Source organism: Tamandua tetradactyla, chromosome 6 (genome assembly GCF_023851605.1).
Source record: "Tamandua tetradactyla isolate mTamTet1 chromosome 6, mTamTet1.pri, whole genome shotgun sequence".
NCBI classification, from domain to species: Eukaryota; Metazoa; Chordata; class Mammalia; order Pilosa; family Myrmecophagidae; genus Tamandua; species Tamandua tetradactyla.
In genome coordinates this window covers 172,400,142-172,419,208 of record NC_135332.1, presented here as the reverse complement: position 1 = coordinate 172,419,208, position 19,067 = coordinate 172,400,142, and the positions used below count along the sequence as shown (strand labels likewise).

General features: G+C 41.1%; 1 long non-coding RNA gene across 4 annotated transcripts in view; it reads right to left on the bottom strand.

The window, feature by feature from the left end:
- LOC143689048 (uncharacterized) overlaps positions 1-16,478 on the bottom strand; it is a 102,088-nt gene extending 85,610 nt beyond the window's left edge. The window contains exons 1-3 of one of the 4 annotated variants that reach the window (XR_013178506.1): positions 15,163-16,478; positions 10,212-10,511; positions 7,853-8,385 (exon numbers count right to left, since the gene is read on the bottom strand). This is a non-coding gene — a long non-coding RNA (uncharacterized LOC143689048). Of the gene's footprint in view, positions 1-1,084; positions 1,425-7,852; positions 8,386-10,211; positions 10,512-15,162 lie in introns of those variants that run through there. The other 3 variants (XR_013178504.1, XR_013178505.1, XR_013178507.1) reach the window with 3 other exon arrangements.
- Between the last annotated feature and the right edge of the window lie 2,589 nt (positions 16,479-19,067).

The following is a 19,067-nucleotide window of genomic DNA, read 5'->3' as shown; positions in this document are numbered from 1 at the left end:
TTGACATTTGCCTGGGAAATATCAATTCATATTTTGAAATCCTTCTCAAATCTCCTCTGCTGAGAGCCTGTCCCCACTGCAGCCCTTAGGAGGAATGATTATTTCTTTTTTTATGCCATACTGATACAAAGCACATAGCACAGTACCTGACAAATAGTACCAACTCAATACATTTTAAAGAACAAGTGAACGGTCCCCCACAAAAGATATCTCAAATCCTAACCTCCAGTCCTGCGGATGTGAATCCATATGTAAATAGATCTTTGAAGATGTTATTATTAGTTAAGGTGTGAACTCTTTTGTGAACAGAATCATTGAAGATCTCATTTAAATAAGACCAAATTGAATCAGGATGGCTTTATAAACAGAGGGAATTTGAACATAGTCAGTTAAAAGAAACCAGAAACCAGTAGAAATCATAAGTAGGAGAATCCAGAGAAAGAGATCACCATACGATGGAGGATTGCAATCTTTGGAATGCCACAGAATTTGGAGAAATCATAGCTTTGCAAACAATACCTTGATTTTGGACTTCGAGACTCCAAAAGTGTGAACAAATAGATCCCTTTTGTTTAAGTCAACCATGGTATTTGTCATAGCAACCCTGGCAGTCTTGCAGTCAGTAAGAATGTAGTCAACTAGGGCAAATCAAACAACAGTAATTACTAGTAATTACATGCCTACTAAGTGTAAGGCATTGTGCCCAGGGTCTTCAGTTAGAATAACATTCCATGGTAAATGCCTTAAAGGGGAACAAAAAAAGAAGAAGGTACAAAATGAAAACCCATGTGGCTTTTCTGTTTTGTGCTCCAGCATTCCTCAAAGTGCTTGGACTGTCCCCAGTTAATAACCTCTCCAAAACTGAAGAACCAAAAGGAGCATGAATGCCAATCCAATCCCTCAAATATTAACCATTTGAAAATGCACAGTCCAATACCATCTCTGAAGGGCTTCCACCCACTCTTGGAAAAAAAAAGAAAGGAGAAGCAATTGCCTTCCTCCTCTGGAGACAGCATATATTTTAAAACATCTGTCATATGTACAAGTATCTTTGACTCATGAAATTTGTCATCTAGATACATACTTCTGCTTAGGTCTATCCCATTTGCCCTTGGATGGGGAAGGATGCCTCCAGTTAAAGGAGTCAAGTCTCTGGTTAAGGGTAATGTCCTCCAAAGCAGAAGTTTAAGAACCACAGGTAGAAGTTTGGCCAAAAGGAAAAGCTAGAATGTCAAGAGGATTCCAAAACACTGTCATAATACTAGCTGCATACAAGCTTAAGGAACAGACACCTCAGAATCTAAATTCCAGGGAAAATTAAAATACCAAAATGTCCAACATTTGTGTGTATTTTAACAACAAAAGATTACAATACACTTAAAGAAACACAAAGTGATGGCCCAGGCAAAGGAGAAGATAAAAGTACAAAAACAATCTATGAGGACCTGGGACATACCAAAGAAAGACTTTTAAAAAATGGTCCTAAATAAGCTCAAAGAGCTAAAGGAAAACACAGACTGAAGGAAATCAGGAAAATGACAATGAACACAAAGAACTATCAATACAGAACGGGAAATTATGAAAGGAACAAAACAGAGCTGAAGGCCAGTTACAGTAAATAAAAATTCTCCACAGAGATTCAACAGATTGGAGCTGGCAGAAGGAAGAATCAGAGCACCTGAAGATAAGATAATTGAAATCATTCAATCTGAGGAACAGAAAAAAGAAAGAATGAAGAAATGTGAACAGAGGTTGAAGAACCTGGGGATACCATCAAGCATACCGGTAAACACACTGTGAGTGTTCCAGAAGCAAAAGAAAGAGAGAAAATGGCAGAGAGAATTTTTTTTAAGTAGCTGTAACTTCCCAAATTCAAAGGAAGACATTAATATAGACATCCAAGGTAATCCAAAATAGAATAAACTGAAATAGACCCATGCCACAGGCATATTATAATCAAACTGGGGAATGCCAAAGATAAAGAGAATTTTAAAAGTCATTACAGAAGCATCACGTTGCATACAAGGAAGCCAAAAAAACATTAAGTACTTATTTCTCAGCAGTAACCATGAAGGCAAGAAGGCAGTAGGACGACATATTTGAAGTGCTGAAAGCAAACATTTGCCAACCAAGAACTCTATATCTGGCAAAACTGCCTTTCAAAAATGAGGGCAAATGTGGGGAGCGGGGGAATAAGGGATAAGGAAAATGGGATGTTTGGAATTTTCTTTTTCTGAAGTAATAAAATTGTTCTAAAATTGATCATAGTGATTAACACACAACTATATATTACTGTAAGCCATTGATTATATACTTTGAATGGATTGTATAGTGTGTGAATACATCTTAATAAAATTGCATTTAAAAAAACAAGGACAAGATTAAGACATTCCAAGATTAAACAAAAGATGAAGGAATTCATCACTACTAGACTGGGCCTACAAGAGATGCTAAAGAGAATTCTGCAGGTCGAAAAGAAAGGACAATAGAAAATAGATTGGAGCCTTATGAAAAAATAAAGATCTCTAGTGAGGGTAACAACATGGATAAATATAAATACCAGTACGTCTGTATTTTTGGTTTGTAACTCCACTTTTTACTTTCTACAGGATCAAAAAGCATAAAATGTGATGATAAAACAGGGGGTGCAAGGGTGGTTCAGTGGTAGAATTCTCACCTGCCATGCAGAAGACCCAGGTTTGATTCCCGACCCATGTACTTTCCAAACAAACAAGCAAATAAACAAAATGAAAAACCAAACAAACATACAAAATTAATAAATGGTGCTGCAGTAAGGGGATACTCATATGGAAAAATAATGAAATGTGACCTGTACCATACAGCATACCAAAAAAAATGCAATAAAACAGTAGTCTTGGACTTATGACATATAAACATATTATTTGTGACAAGAACTACAATCAAGGTTGGGGGATGGAGGGATATAGGAACATAGTTTGTGTGTACCATTGAAGTTGAGTTGGTATTAAAGCAATGGGATTGTTATAGATTTAAGATATGAGAGTTAAACCCCATGGTAACTATAAGGAAATTACTGGAGAAAATACAGAGAGACAAGAAATTAGAGTACAGTTCACAGGGACAGGGGTCAGGAGAATGTGGAGTTAATGAATACTGGGTGTATGGTTTCTGTTTGTATAGATGGGAAATTTACTAATGGAAAATGGTAAGGTATCCCAATATTATGGATGTAATTAATCCCATTAAATAATATGCTTGGGAGTGATTCAGATAGGAAAGTTTATGTCATATGTATATCCCACAACGAAAAAACAAAAACAAAAGAAAGAAAGAAAAAGAGAAAATGGCAATTAAAAGCAATACATGGTCCTGGAAGCAAGGAAGGAGAAAATGCTTAAGCGGGACATTATTGGGACACATGAAAGAATTGGAATATAGATGGTAAGCTTTATATCAATGTTAAACTTCTTGAACTTGATAACTGCACTTAAGATGATTACATATGTAAATATTCTTGTTATTAGGAAACGTACATGGCAGTATTAAGTGCTCAAAGAATATGATGTGTACAGCCCCACTCAAGTTTACAGAAAGTGGACTGAAAAGAAACAGAAAGAGAGAGCTGCAACAAACGTGGCAAAATGTTAAAATTAGTGGATGTGGGTATCTAGAGAGGAAAGGGTATAAGGTATGTTGGAGTTTTCTATTGGGATTTGTATTATTTTTGTAACTGTCCTGTAAGTTTGAAAGTGTTTCAAGATTAAAAGTTAAAAATAACAATGAGGAGATAAGAAGGATGGTTCTGGACCATTTACCCCTTTGCCCTCATAGTGCTGATATTCTGTACTCTCTGATGTTCCAACCCAAGTCACGGAGCTTTTGGGAGAGCGACCTCTTGTCCTTCAACATTTACTAGATCCCCCAGGATGGAACTGAGGAGTAACAGGGAAGAGAAGACTGTTAACTAAAACTGGTTCCAACAATGGGTTGAACACTTTCCTGGCATAATCTCATTTTGTTTCTCCCAACCCCACAAAATAAGTATTTCTCCCTGCATTTTGAGGATGAGGAGATGAGTTTCAGTGAATTTAGTAATGTTCCCAGGGCCACAGAGTCGGTGAGGGACAGAGCAGGGATTAGAACTCAGATCTGCAAGGCATCCAAGCTCACACTCTCGCAGCTGTGCTCCACATTCATTCAACTAACACCTATTCTTTAGCTTCTTCCAGAAGCCTGGCCAAGAAAATCCTCAACGGACCAGTCCTGGCCTCCCCACTCACCCATGCCCGCATCAGCAAAAGTAATTTTTTCCAGAAGACTAGAAAAGGAAGATGCAAAGCTCATGCATTTTGTTTCCCCAGGGGCCCTGCAGTGGGAAGTAGATGTGATGGTCACCAATTACAAGCCTTATTCTTGGACTTCCTCAAAGTCAATGGCATCATTTGAATGCTCAATTTTCTTGTCCACCTGCCTGTTCAATAATAAGTTCACTCAAGTCCAGAAAAGAAAAAAAAAGCTAAGATAAGGTAAAGCACAACTAGAGGATAGAGAAGATAGAGCAGGTATGAAAATGTCTGGGGCTTTTAGTCAAAGTGGGTCCAGAATGAGTCAGCAAGGGAGATGTGGATGACAGGAGGACCAATTTAAAAAGAAGTAAAGTGCCAAAAGTGGGGAGAGCAATTATCTCCTTCCATGTGTGATTGAACCTCAGTTTCCTCATCTGAATGGGAATCATGAATAGAGAGTACGCAAGTAAATTACCTGGGACAGAATAAGCACACCAAAAAATGAAGCTAATCTTATTCTGTTAACAGCACTTGAAGCAGACACTATTATTCTCCTTATTTTTCAAACTAGCAAATCAAGGTGACAAAGCTCTTATGTGGCAGAAAATAGATTAAAACCAGATCTGTCTAATTCTGAAGGCCATTTTCATAACCACTAAGCTATACTTCCTCCCCCAACAGAAAGTCTAGAAAAAGAAGAAAATCCCCCATAATCTCATGACCCAGAGATAAACACTTTTACTTTGAAATACTTTCAGATGATCTTCCATACATAAATGAATACTTTTGCTAAAATTTAGATCATATATTATATTCTACTTTACAATATGTTTTTTACACTTGCCAATATACCATGACCATCTTTCCAGGTCAAGAAATGTTTATTCCTATAACCATTCTTGCTGATTGCCTAGTATAATATATTACAACATATTAAGAATATATTATAATCTACTCATTCAATCCGCTATTGCTGAACATTTAAGTGGTTGCATTAAGTTTTTCATACATGTAATTAATGCTGCAATGGACATCTCTGCAGCAAGTCTTAGCTATTACTTATCAAGGATGGGGCAGACACACTGGGGTGTGTCCTAGTCTAGCAATTGGGAGGATGTGGGATGTTTTAAACCCAGGTTCCAAGAGGCGAGTGTGGAGGCAGCTGCCCTGAGATGGCTAAGGAAGTGCCTATGGCACAGCAACTGGAACAAGTAGAACTGTAAGTAGGCAGTATTCTGCTGAATGTGCAAAAACATTTTCTCATAGGCTCAGGACTGATTAACTTGCCTCATGAAATGACAAATTCTCCACAATGCAAGAAGTTCAATTATATATACTCTGCAGGGATATTATAGAAGAAAGCAATAGGTTCTAGTTCTTACAGTTGCCTCAGTTTCAAAGATCTAAACTCTATATGCCTAACAGTTACTTCTGGAGGACCTCTTTTGTTGCTCAGATATGGCCTCTCTCTCCCTCTCTAAGCCCAACTTTACAAGTGCAATCATTGTCCTGCCCCTTACATGGGACATGACATCCAGGGGTGAAAGTTTCCTGGTAGCATGGGAGATGACTCCTAGGGATGACTCTGGCCCTGGTACTGTGGGATCAATAAAGCCAGACTGACAAAAAGGGGGGAAAGAAGTGTAAAAAATAAGGTATCAGTGGCTGAGAGAGTTCGAATAGAGTCGAGAGGCTACTCTTACACAAGCTTCAGTTAGACACTGCTACCTATCATAACTTGCCAAACCTCAACCAAAACCATTCCAGCCAAACTTAAAGAACATCTAAGACATCATATAAGATTCTACAAAGGTTCCATGAACTAGGGTAACTTTCCAGAAACTTACAACCTCCAGATGGGTCCCTGGATCAAATAAGTCCTAAAATGGAGGGGGGCCAGCCTCTCCAGAACATTAAGTGGTTCCATCTTCCTACCCCATATTATCCAGACAGCCCCTTCTAACATGAAAAAGTTAGAATGGGCATAGCTCAAATACCTCTAAAGAGTGAGAGAAAGATCAAAGATGATGGTGGAGTTATACAGAGAAGATGGGGTTTAACAAACGAGTATGATTGCTGAATCATTACATTGACATTTCTTTTAGTCTCCAGTATCTTAGAGCAGCTAGAAGCAAAATAGTGAAATTGTAACCCGTACCAAACTCTGAAATCTGTTCTATAACTAATTGTTTTTATGTGCTTTGAAATTAATTGCTTTTTTGTATACATGTTATTTTTCACACACAAAAAAGAAACAAATGCTTATCTCTTCTAGCCTCCAGTGTTTTAGAGCAGCTAGAATCCCTTTACAAATACCAAGGGATTTAATTCATATACCATCCATAAGGAATGGGGTACGAGGAGATTAAACCAATTTATTTCCAATAACCCAGCTTGTAAATCCTGGGAATTCAAACTAAGATCTTTCTGGGCCCATGCAGTCTGGTAGGGTGGTTTAAAGCATAGATTAAAAGCATAGAGAAAAACAGACTTGGGCTTAAAAGTGATCTTTCATTTGCTAGGTGATCTTGGGTAAGTTATTCAAACTCTCTGAATCACCGTTTTCTCATCTATTGCAGACAGACAATAATAGCACTCACTTCTCACTTCTGAATGTGTTAGTGAGGGATGAGCAGTTAATGCTTGTAAAGTACTCAAAACAGTGCCCAGCACAGATTAAGCATGCGGTAAATTTTAGCAAACATTAGCTAACTGACATATACTGAAAGAAAGAGATAGAAGACAAAAATTAAGGTTTGCACACTTTGTTCAATAATGTAGTAATACCTCTCTAAAACGAACCCTATTGGTTTCCAGCCATCAAGCAACTGAATGCTCCAGCATCTGGAGGCATAACCTTGAATACTGATTTACCTACTCCATTTACAGGCTCATGGCTAGGCTATGAGTACATATGATGAACAAGGCAGTGTTGGTGCTTGCCGTAATGGAGCTTCCAATTTCCCAGAGAAGACACAGCCTAGCACATATGAGAATCCAGGGTGGAAAGTGACAGCAGGGAAAGAAGCCTGGTGCTGTGGGAGCACATTGTAGGGTACCTGGTTTTATCTAGGGGAGTTGGTAAATTCCTGTCAGAGATACATAAGCTGGGCCCTACAGGAAGAGAAGGTGATGCAGAGAGCAGGTCATTGGAAGGGCAGGATTGCTTAAGGGTTAAGCGCAAGGAGATGAAAGGTCAGGGGAGGTCAGCAAGAGTCCCAATAACTACAATTAGACTTTACCTCAAGGACATGAGGACCCATGGTGTGGGGGTTTAAGCAAATAAGAAATCTGAGCAGACTGACATTCAGAGTTCATTCCAGTACAAGAACGGATTGAAGGGGCAGGCCCAGAGAGAGGCTTCTGGGAAAGGTGGCCCTGCAGAGAGTGCCAGTGGGACCCAGAGAGGTCCCAGATTGTGAAAAACTTTAGAAGTTATGCCTGCCAAGCACAACCATACTGCAAACAATCCTAGCACCTGGGAGAAAAGGGTTTCTTTCTGGGTCCTGTGTGGGGCTTAACATGGTGGCTCCCATAAGACTGTAAATACCCGACCAACAAAGACTGACATCAGAGTCCTCTACCTTTCTTCTTTGGTTCAAATCCTAGCAGTATGAGAAGATCTCTTCAATAAGTAAAGCAGACTTTTCTCATTTCTGGCCCCAAAGGATTGCCTCCATAAAGTCTCAGCTTCAAGTCAGTTCAGGGGTGGAGAGGGAGGGAGAGCTGTAAGAATAAGGAAAACCAGTTCTTAATAATAATGGGCTGTCTTTGGATAATAACAGCTTCTGGTTTACAGAGCACTTTCACAGACATTATCTCATTTGCTTCTCACAGTAAATGGAGGGAAGGAGAAGAAAAAGGACAACTAGTATTAGCCCCACCCTTTCAAATATGAACACTTGTGGCTCAGAAAGGTTAAGTGATTTGCCCAAGATTATAAAGCTGGTGAGTAATAGAACTGGGGATCCAAGTCTTATGACTCTTACTTCAGTGCCTCAGCAACCTCCATTTGAGCTACTTCAAATGAGAAAGAGGTCTCTACTCTCCGAGCAGGATAGCAGATATGTACCCATTAAATGGTAACAGCAGGAAAGTTGCAGCAAGAAGAGGATTCCTGAGGGGAAGAGGCATAATACTTTGGTCAGTGTTGAGGATGGAAGATGCTCACAAAAGAGCCGCACTGGGCAAGTGCTTGGCTAAAGGCAGTCTGGACGTCCAGAGGCAAGAAAATGCTAGAGTTTGCACCCACAGCGATTCTGTTAGAATGGAGCTGCAAAGAACATGCAGGGGCTCCATTTGGGAACCGGGGGCCAATGGGCAGATGAATCCTTCGGGAGGTATGTGAGCTCACCCCAGCCAGGAGTCAGGAAGGAAAAGCCAACTCCGCAAATAGCCCTACCAACCCTGGATAGAACTGTTCAGGCACATGACAACTGGCACCTCTCAAAGCCGGCATCTCCCCAACACCAGTTGTTTGCTCTGGTGCCTGTTCATGTCTCCAAAGAGTTGACAAGAAGGAAGACCTGAGACTCTGTGTCCTGACAACTCAGTGAAACCCATAAAGCAAAAGCCAGCTCATGTGGCCCTGCCATCTCTGGGGCATGGCAACTAACCAGAAGGCTATGAAAGCTTCCTATTACAGGAGCTTTGAGCTCTGGGTCCCTTCCTTGATGGAGAACCACAGAAAAGAATTTCTCAGGGACAATCCCTAATAGCCAGGCCAGAAGCAAAAAGCCAATAGTTTCCTGGGATTCTGCCAGAGGCCCACATCAAAATGGCCCTGTAGTCTACATCCGGAGATGGGGAGAGCCAAGGCACATGAACCTCAAACCAACAGCCCTCTTGGCACTTCCTGAGCACCCACTGGACCACAAATCCACTGCAAAGCCCTTCTGCTTGTCCTTATTCAATCATCAAACAAACACTACATTATGTTGTGGGAACAGACCCAGAAAAGATAAGTGTTCTGCTCAAGGTCACATAGCAAGGGAACCACAGAACTGAGATTTGCCTGGAGATCTGGCGGCTCAGGATCCATGTTCTTTCCACTCCCCCCACTGTCTTATGAGTCTGTGTGCTTGAAATAGCAGAGCAGGGAGAGGAGAGAAGGGGGATGGAGCTGGGTGGAAATTGTGTTTTAAGCCACCACCCTGACTCACTCCCCTTAATAAGCATCTAATGGCAGCTGAAGTGTATGCCTGGGGGGTTGGGGGAGGAGGTTTCTAGAATAATCCTACTAAGAGGAATCCAGGCTGGCAGTGACTGAGTCATGAATCAGCATGGCATCTTCCATGTCAAAGAGGAAGCATTAATTAGCAGCAGCCCCAGATGCAAGAGGGACGGTGCAATTCCATGACAATCTGGGACCCAATGGGGCTATGTCTTGGCTCTCTGCTTCCATCCCCAGACTTCTTTCAAACGTCTCCTTAGGACACAAACTGCTATAGACAAGCCTTGCTCCAGAGAGGCCTCTGGAAGGCTCTCACTCTCTTCTCTGCCTTCCGACTCTGATCTGTGCTTCAAAGCCCAACCCAAGTCCCTCATTCTTCCCCAGATCTGTGTGACCCAGTCTGATCACTCTTGGATTCAATGAATCATTCATTTCGCCAACATTTTGTTAAATACCTGCTTTTTATAGGCACTGTGGGAGATATCAGGATCTGCTGCTAAAAGACAGTCCTTGTCCTCATCGCCTACTAGGGAAGAAACATATGGCAACGGAGTGTGATAAGATTATTCACCAAGAGCTTGTGGGAAGCTTCCATGTTACAAAAATGCTTAATTTTACTGGGCTACAGAGGGATCAAGAAGGTTTCTAAAAGGATGGGTGAAATGACTGATGGGTAAGATGAATGAAAAGCCATGGACCAGAAGTCAAGAAACCTGGGCTCTATTCTAGGCTCTGCCTCTGTCTGTGCCAACCTGAGCAAGTCATCTCACCTCTCAGAACCTTGTGAGATGGCTGGACTGGCTCAATGGCCAGGGTCTCTCTTGCCAGAGCTTTGATCTCTGTATTGCCTGACCACCGAATTATTGCAGCTCTTAATTTCTCCAAGCCTCTGTGTCCTCGTCTGTAAAATAGGGATGTTAACTACCAAACCTCAGGATTCTAGACAATTTAACAGGAGAATTTATGGGAAAGCACTTTGGAAGTGTTAACATACCGAGCATTGGAAAGGGATTGAGTGGTTGTAGTTCAGTTTTCTGGTGGATGTTGCTTTCTCCGAATTCTTTACAAACCTAGTATAAGGAAGAGTACATCACAGAAGCATCATAAAAATCTGCTGGATTGAGCTTTTTTTCACATTCAAGTGCATGTACACACACTCACACTCACTGACATATAATCATCCCCTCATCTCAAAAAAATGTAACATATCCTAGTTCCTACCAAAGCACTGAACTCCTCTGTGCAAATCCCTAGCCCACTGAGATCCCCAGGCAGCATCACCCCCAGATTCTCTCTCCTTTCAGGGTTTCATGTGCAAACATTCTGGGACCCATGCTTCTGGGAAAGGCAGAGTTGAGATTAATCCTTCCTAGCTTTGTGACTTTGCATGGGTGACCTAACCTCTCGGTGCTTCAGTTTCCTCTACCATATTTCTAAAATGGTAGAAATAATGCATCAACATTATGAGGTTCTTTAGAGAACCAAGTAAGACAATCCACACAAAGAGCGACTGGCTCATGGTAGGCACTCAGCACATTACTTGCTGCTCTTTCTACAGTGGACCATCAGCAGTATAGGTTGAGGCAGGCTACTTCACCTCTCTGTAGCTGTAAAATAGGCACAATTATGGTACCCACTTCTTAGGTGATGAAGATTAAGCAAATATTTGTGAAGTACTTAGAACCATGCCTGTAAAGCAGGAAACACTATAATGTTAGCTCTCATTATTATTTTTATTTATTACTTTTTCTACATCTTATTTTTACATTCCTATTATTACATTATTTGAAGAATATTTTTCTAAGTTCTCTGGTAGTTTTAAACTATGGCTGCAAATTCTTAGACTATTCTCCCTTTCAGAAGTGGAGTCTGTGTCCCCTCCTCTTGAATATGGGTAGCCTTCTGATGGCTCTGATCAACAGCGTACAATGTAAATGACACTATGATTTTTGAGGCTCGGTGATAAAAGGTCAGGCAGCATATGCCATATTTGCTAGAACACTACTCTTAGAGCCATGAGCAGCTATGTAAGAAGTCTAACTGCCCTAAAGCCGCCAGACTTTAAGGAAGCACAAGCCACATTCAAGAACCAAGTGTAGGCACTCTGGTGGGTAGATTCAGGTGAGCTGAACCTTTAAGCCGTCCTATTTGAGATAAATTCAAACCCTTAGTTATTTGAGCAATCCCCAGCAAGACCCCAAATGAGGTCCTAGACATTCTGTAGCAAAGACAAGCTATCCTTGCTGTATCTTATCCAAATTCATGACCCATAGAACCTGTGAGTATACTATACAGCTGTCATTGTATACTACTAAGGCTGGGGTGGTTTGCTTCACAACAATAGATAACAGGAACTAGTTCTTAATATCTGACAAGCACCTGATTTCCAATAGGCTTCACCAAGGTTTAAAAGGTGAACATCTGCCCATGTTTACAATTCCCATACAGCCCTTCTCAGCCTCTTTTGCCTATAACCTGAGGGATCTTGGTCATACCCTCCACCCCTTCACCTCTCAGTGTTCTAAAGACACTCCCAATGGTCCCACGTGTGTTCCCTGAGTCAACATCTTCATAAAATGAGTTCCCAGGTCAGGTCACTTTTTTCTACTTTACAGATACCAAAACAGAGGCTCAGAAAATTAAAGTGACTTGTCCAATGGCATCCAGCAGCTTTGCAGCGTGTCTGGCTCCTACTCCAAAGCTTTTCCTACTACAGCCTGTCACAATAACCATGAGAAAGAAATGTCCACCTGCATATTCTGCGTCCAAGATGGGAAAATCATCCTGGAGTCAGAAGGAATATCACTCCTTGAGAAACTCCATGCTTCCTTTCCTCCTAAGTCCTAGAGAACAGTCACCTCGCTGGGTTCTGCACAAACACCTCCCTAGTTGCTTAAACAGATGGCATTTATTCAAGAATTTACTTCAGAGTGAACTCCTGCAATTGCACTTAATGAGTGTATGAGAACCTATGTGTGGCCATAAAACACTTTGCTAATATTGACAATCACCACTGTACCTAGATATTCCAAGTCATGTCCAACCATCCACTGTGTCCCTCATTCCTTCCCACCTCCAAGAGCCAAAACCCGAATGAAGAGTAGTAGTGGCATGCTGGTAAAGCAGCTGTCCAAACAACGACAAAAAAATTTTAAAGCCCCAATTTTTAGCATTCACCAATTTCCATGGTGTAAATATACTCACCATGTCCATTTTAGGCTACCAACATAAATTGCAGCAAAATTCACATCATTGGCTCTTGTGGATCAGTATGAGTCAGTTCCTTTATATCAGTGAGCCTCCCTCTTCCCTCTGTTGGTAGCTGACCACAGAGTCAAGCTGCCACAATGGATTTATCTCTGAACCAGCTTGTCTTCTGTAAATTCTCCTGGCAAGACAGTGTTCAGGGAAGAATTTATACGCAGCATATTAAAGGAGTCATCTTCTGCCAGGATGCAACCCCTACAAGATTAGGGAGTTGGCTGACATGATTATTGTTTGTTCATCCATGCACTCCTTTATGGTACTTAGAGTCTTTGATAATTCAGTAAGTGTTTTAGTCAGGGTTCTCTAAACAAACTGAACCAACAGGAGGTATCTATAAATATAAGATTTATAAAGGTATCTCACACAACTGTGGGAAAGGAAGAGTCCAAAACCCATAAAACAGGCTGTAAAGCCAGCAGTTTCAATGAAGGGTCTTGACAAAAGTCCACAGGAGAGGCTTACTAGATGAAGAAGCAGTGAAAAGTCTCTCTCCTTCCTTAAAAGCTTTCAACTGATTGGACTATCTCGTTTGCAAGCAACTCGCCCGTAGTTGGTCGCAGATGTAACCAGCCACACATGCAATCAAATAACTGATGGTTTAATAACCAGTTAATCAATCAGCTATGAAATATTCTTGCAGCAATGCTCAGGCCAGTGCTTACCTGACCAGACAAGTGGGCACCATCACCTGGCCAAGTTGACATCAGAATATAATCATCACAATAAGTAACTGCTATTGTATTTGCAGAACTCAATATTCTGCTTTTTGCTTTGAAATCTTAGCATACACTCAGCTTTTCAGTCCCCAAGCTATATAATTCTACTTGAGATCCCAATGTAAAGTGATGCAAGATGAAGAAACAGTTAAATAAATGTACTTGCATTAATTAATAAATATATATTGAGCACCTACTGTATGTCAGAAATTGGTCTAGGTATCCGGATGATACAGCAGTGATTAAAATAAAACTCTTGAAGAATGGGTCTTACTTCAAGTGGATTGACAACAGACAGTAACAATCAAATGAACAAGGTAAAGTCACAGTATTAAACATTAAAATAAAAGTGGGTGATGTGGTAGCAAGAGTGTGCTTTGACTTCAGACAGGGTGGGCAGGGAAGGCCTCTGCGAGGAGGTGACATCTAAGTACCTTAGACTGGAATAAGAATAATAAGCCTGCCACTCAGAGAGAAGGGGAAGAGAGGGCTTGGCATGTTGGATGAAGTGAAAGGCTTGAAGTGTGTAGCTGGAGAGGTCAGAAAGGCAGATGGTGCCCAGCTTTGTAAGGAATAATAAGAGGTTTGGACTTTATTCCAAATGTCCTGTGTTAAGCGTGGAGGGTTTTATGCATAAAATGTCTGGTTTCTCATTAGAAAAAAAAAAAAACTCATTCTGGCTGCTATGGAGAATGGATTCTGAGCAGACAAAGAGTGGAGGTGTCAGGTGCTGGAAAATGGAGCAAGAGTGAGAGCAGTGGAGGTGGAAAAGCAGGACTAGGGCTATATTTTGGAGGTCCTGGCAGCAGCATTTGGTATTAACTAGAGCGGAATGGTAAATAAGCTGTTCATCCTCTCCTGGTTTCTGGTGCAGTGGGTACAGCTCACAAATGCTTTTAACAAACACTAAATGAACACCTAATGCATGAATTGTACTGAGCTAGGGGCTAGAAATTCCACATTAAAATGGAATGGTTGGAACCTAATTGGGGAAATAAGACATAAGCAAATTGCTCTAATATGAAATGGTAACCATCATCGTTAAACCACTATAACACACAGTAATGGGTTATATCTCCAGAAGTGCCCTAGAGGGCATCAGAAGTTGTGTCATTTGAACTATATATGGAAGGATAAGTACAGGTTTTCTAGGAAGACAACATTTCTAAAAAGGCTGGAGAGAGGAAGCAGTGAACCATATTTCCAATGACAACAATGTTCGCAATGGGATGCTGGGGCCAGAAGAATAAAAAAAAAGCAGGAGGAGCTTATAAGGGGATAATGAAGGAAATCCACTGCCCTAGTGTTTGCAAATGCAACATGAAGATGAAGTAAACTTAGGACTATGCTTGGGAAATGGATGCTAATTCTAGACCCTTGGGGACCTCAGGTGTGGGATAGACAGCATCACAAGACACTTGGATTTCTCCTTTCTTTTTCGTATTGAATTCTGGGGCTCGCTCCTCGGCTACAAAACCTGGCAGAGCCACCCATGACATTCAACCTGCCATCAGAAATGAGGACATAATTTCTGGTTCTACCTCTTGAATGTCCCCTATGGCATCTAAGATCACTCACTCTTGCCAGCGTATATACCAGTGAAGCTACCATGATAATCACAACTATTTACTGAACATCTGCTCTGTGATGTCCTTCATTGATCATCACAACTCTATGAGATGCAAATTATGATTCTTACTTTTATAAAAGTAACTGTTATCATGAAGTGAGTACTTACCATGTACCAGGCACTGTGCCAAGTGGTTTACAAATATAAACTCATTCAGTCCTTGTTCCACTACGATGAGCAGGTATTTCGTTAGCTCCATTTTAGAGGTGAGGGTACAAAAGCACAGAGAGGTTATTTAACTACTCAAAGTCAAAGGTCAGCCACTGAGGAGTTGGGATTCAAACCCGGGTCTGTCTGGCTCCAAAGCCCTAGTTCTGTCTATGTCAGTTAGGCAAGACCTTTGGAAGGGATCTGAAGTCAGTGTAACAAATTAGCCATTGTTCCTTTGTCACACCAAAGGGTGGGACTTATGTGGGGACTCCATCTCTCTGCAGTCTGGTGTTGTTACTTTTTTGTCCTGATGTGGCTTCAGAGCCACATCATAAGGGGGCCTTTTGTTCCCTGTAGCAAGCTCTTATTCTAGATGGCAGCAGAAGATATGAAAGGGATGTCTCCACACATGCCTACTTCTTTGGCTCACCAGGCACCATCCTCTCATCTGCTTGCTCCTTTCCTACTGCCTCCAAGTACAGAAAAACCAATTTCAAATACACAAGATGGCCTCATTTCCCCATCAAATGCTGAGTGAGAGTCAGTGCAATGAATAGTTTAGAAAAAAAATAGATTTCATAAATAAAGTTAAAAGAAATTCCTAATCTGACAGAAACTTCTAGCAGTTCATCAAATCTGTTCCTGAGCAAACAGCTTGACTACATTTCCCAGACTTCCTTGCAGCGAGGTAAGATCATATGGTTGGACTTGAGCCAATAGGAACTGAGCAAAAGTGAGCAGGGGACTTCCTGCTCCAATCCTAAAAACCTCCCGCAGATGCTCTCCCCATATTCTTTTCCTTTTCAGATGATGGGATAGGGAAAGTGATGATGGGGGTGGGGGGCAAGATGTAGATGGCATGGACATCAGTTTGGGTCTCTGAATGACCACAGGAAACTGATTTCCCAGTCCTCACTCCACTGATACTCTACCCTGACACCTCCTCAAAGCCTTATGCTTCATGAAGTGCACTGTAGTTACTAGCTCATGAAGTCCTTTGCCTGGTAGAACATGAGCTCATTGAGAATAGGTGACCATTATTATTATTTAGGTCCTCATCTCTTAATAACAATGATGCTTTTGATCGGATGCTGGGGTGAGATAAATGACAAATGCAGAGGAAGCTGATGAGGGATGAGTAAAAAAAATCCACTGCCCTGGTCTTCATAAATGCAGCATGAAATGGGGTAAACTTAGGACTGTGCTTGGGAAATAGCTGCCAATTCTAGACCTTTGTAAAATGAGTCCTCCCCCCCAACCCCCAAAATGCAGAAGTCAACATTGTGCTGCTCCAGGCCATCTTGCCTGGGATAGAGAGAAAGGAATAACACAAGGCCTTTGCTTTTTAAGAGCTTGGAACGTAGAACTCTCCAGTTCTAAGAAGCTGAGAGGGGGTGATGCTAGCTTCTGTAAAATAGTGAAGTTGTGTGTGAATAAACAAAGTGGGGCATGGGGAATCAGGGAAAGGGACCAGTGCAACCTTCATCTGCCTCATATCCACAAACACAAGGGAACTTTAAAAATCAGTGTCCCACCTCACCCCCTCACCCCCAAATTAGGCTCCACAAATGTGTATTTGTACGGGTAATTGTGATTTCCCAGGTGATTGTGATGAAAATAGCACATAGCACAAGGGAAGCCCCAGTGAAGGGATTTGGATAAAAGCTATGCTGAGCCCAGGACATATACTGGAAGCTAATTTTACTTTTAAAAATAAATCTCTAAGACCAATTTGATTCATTTTCATTTGTCTCTTCTCCCTAAGAGGTGCCAAAAACATATTCTCATTGAGAATGTCCATTTATTTGAGCTCTAATCAAGCAGTGTTCTTTAGAATCTGAGTCTTCCATCCCTGTCAAATATGGGCTCTCTGGAATGATTCGACTGTTTTTGAGCAGCCACCAGTCATGAAGTGACAAGGCAGTTCCAGGGTGGCCTCTGAACAAACAGCCACGCAGCACTGAGAACAGACTGTTCTGTCACAAACTGGCATGCTGCTTGCATTGACAACTCCCTACGCCTGTTGTCCAAGGTGCTAATGGCAAGTGGCACCTATCAATGAGGATGTCTGTAACAGGCTCCCCAGAGAAGGGGCCTTTGCATCCATTTTCCACTCGATTTGTATAAAATAAAGAATTAATGATAATAATAGAATAATAGAATATATTATAATAGAATAGAATAATGAAATGATAATAATTTACAAGGTACCCCCCATGTGCCCAGACAACCTTGAAAGTCCCAATTCTTCACTCTGCTTTTTGCCCTTATCAACACTTTTTGCTATGTGATTTTATAGTTCTGCCTGGTAGTGGGTTGTGTTTTCCCACTCTTTACCCCCTCAGACAGACAAGTATAGACTACATCAACAACCCACAGATGTATGAATAAAAATAACTAGGAATAGATCTATAGATCTATAATCTATAGATCTATTCCTGACAGTGTTTCAGTTAACTTACCTTTATGCTAAGTCTTTAAAGGAGGTAGAATGCAATAGTAGGAATTAATAAGGAGGGGATAATGAGTCTGGGATGTTTGGGATTTTCTTTTTTCTTTTTATTTCTTTTTCAGGAGGAATGCAAATGTTCTAAGATGGATCATGGTGATGAACGCACAACCATGTGATGATACTGTGAACCATTGACTGTATACTTTCAAAGGAGTGTATGGTATGTGAATACATGAAAAAAAAATTACATTTAAAAAAATAAAAAGAAATGGAAACAAAAAAAATAACTAGTTGGGGCTTAAAGCCAGACTTTTAGGGTAATTTGTTACACAACAATAACTGACCAATTCAATTCCCTAGAATAGAAGTTAACAATGAAGGCTCAAGCCAGCCACCTGTTTTTGTGAATATAGCTGTACTGGCACCAGCAATGCCCACTCATTTAAGTATTGTCTATGGCTGCCTTTCCACTACAGCAGCAGAGCTGAGTAGTTGCAACAAGGACTAAATGCCTTCAAAGTCTAAAATATTTATCTGGTACTATACAGAAAACATTTGCTGGCTGTTGCTCTAGAACAGGGTTTCTCAACTTCAGTCTAAATCAGAATCACCAGGGAGGCTTCCTAAGACACTGACTTGTGGGCCTCAGGTCCAGAATTTCTGGATGCAGAGTAGACCTTGAGAATTGCTAAAAAGTTCCCACGAAGAGGTGGATGCAGCTAATCCAAGGACCATGCTTTTAGAAACAGTGCCCTAGATCAATTTGGTTGAACACCGTTAATTACATGGAATCTTGAATAGGCCATAAGATTTTGTTAATTTGTCCAGGTTAATGTGATGCCCCAATATATCCCAGAGTGATATGGACAGCGAATAAAGAAGGATTTGCAAAGTCCCCTTGGGGGAATGGGGAGAAAAGGGGAAATATTGAACTTCTCCATTTGGAGAATTTTTTATATTCTCGCAAGCAGCGGGGACAACCAAATCAATAGGCCAAGCACTCAATCTTGGGGTTTGCCCCTATGAAACATATTCCTACAAAGGATAGGCAAAGCCTACTTAAAATAAGTCCTAAGAGTCACATCCTAGAGAATCTCTTTTGTTGCTCAGATGTGGCCTCTCTCTCTTAGCTGACAAGTTAAGTGAACTCACTGCCCTCCCCCACTACGTGGGACATGACTCCCAGGGGTATAAATCTCTTAGCAAACATGGGACAGAAATCTCAGGATGAGACGGGACCTGGCATTAAGGGACTGAGAAAATCTACTTGACCAAAAGGAGGAAGAGAAAAATGAGGAAAAATAAAATGTCAGTGGCTGAGAGATTTCAGAGTTGAGAGGTTATCCTGGAGGTTATTCTTATGCCTTATATAGATATCCCCTTTTTAGTTTATGGTGTATTGGAGTGGATA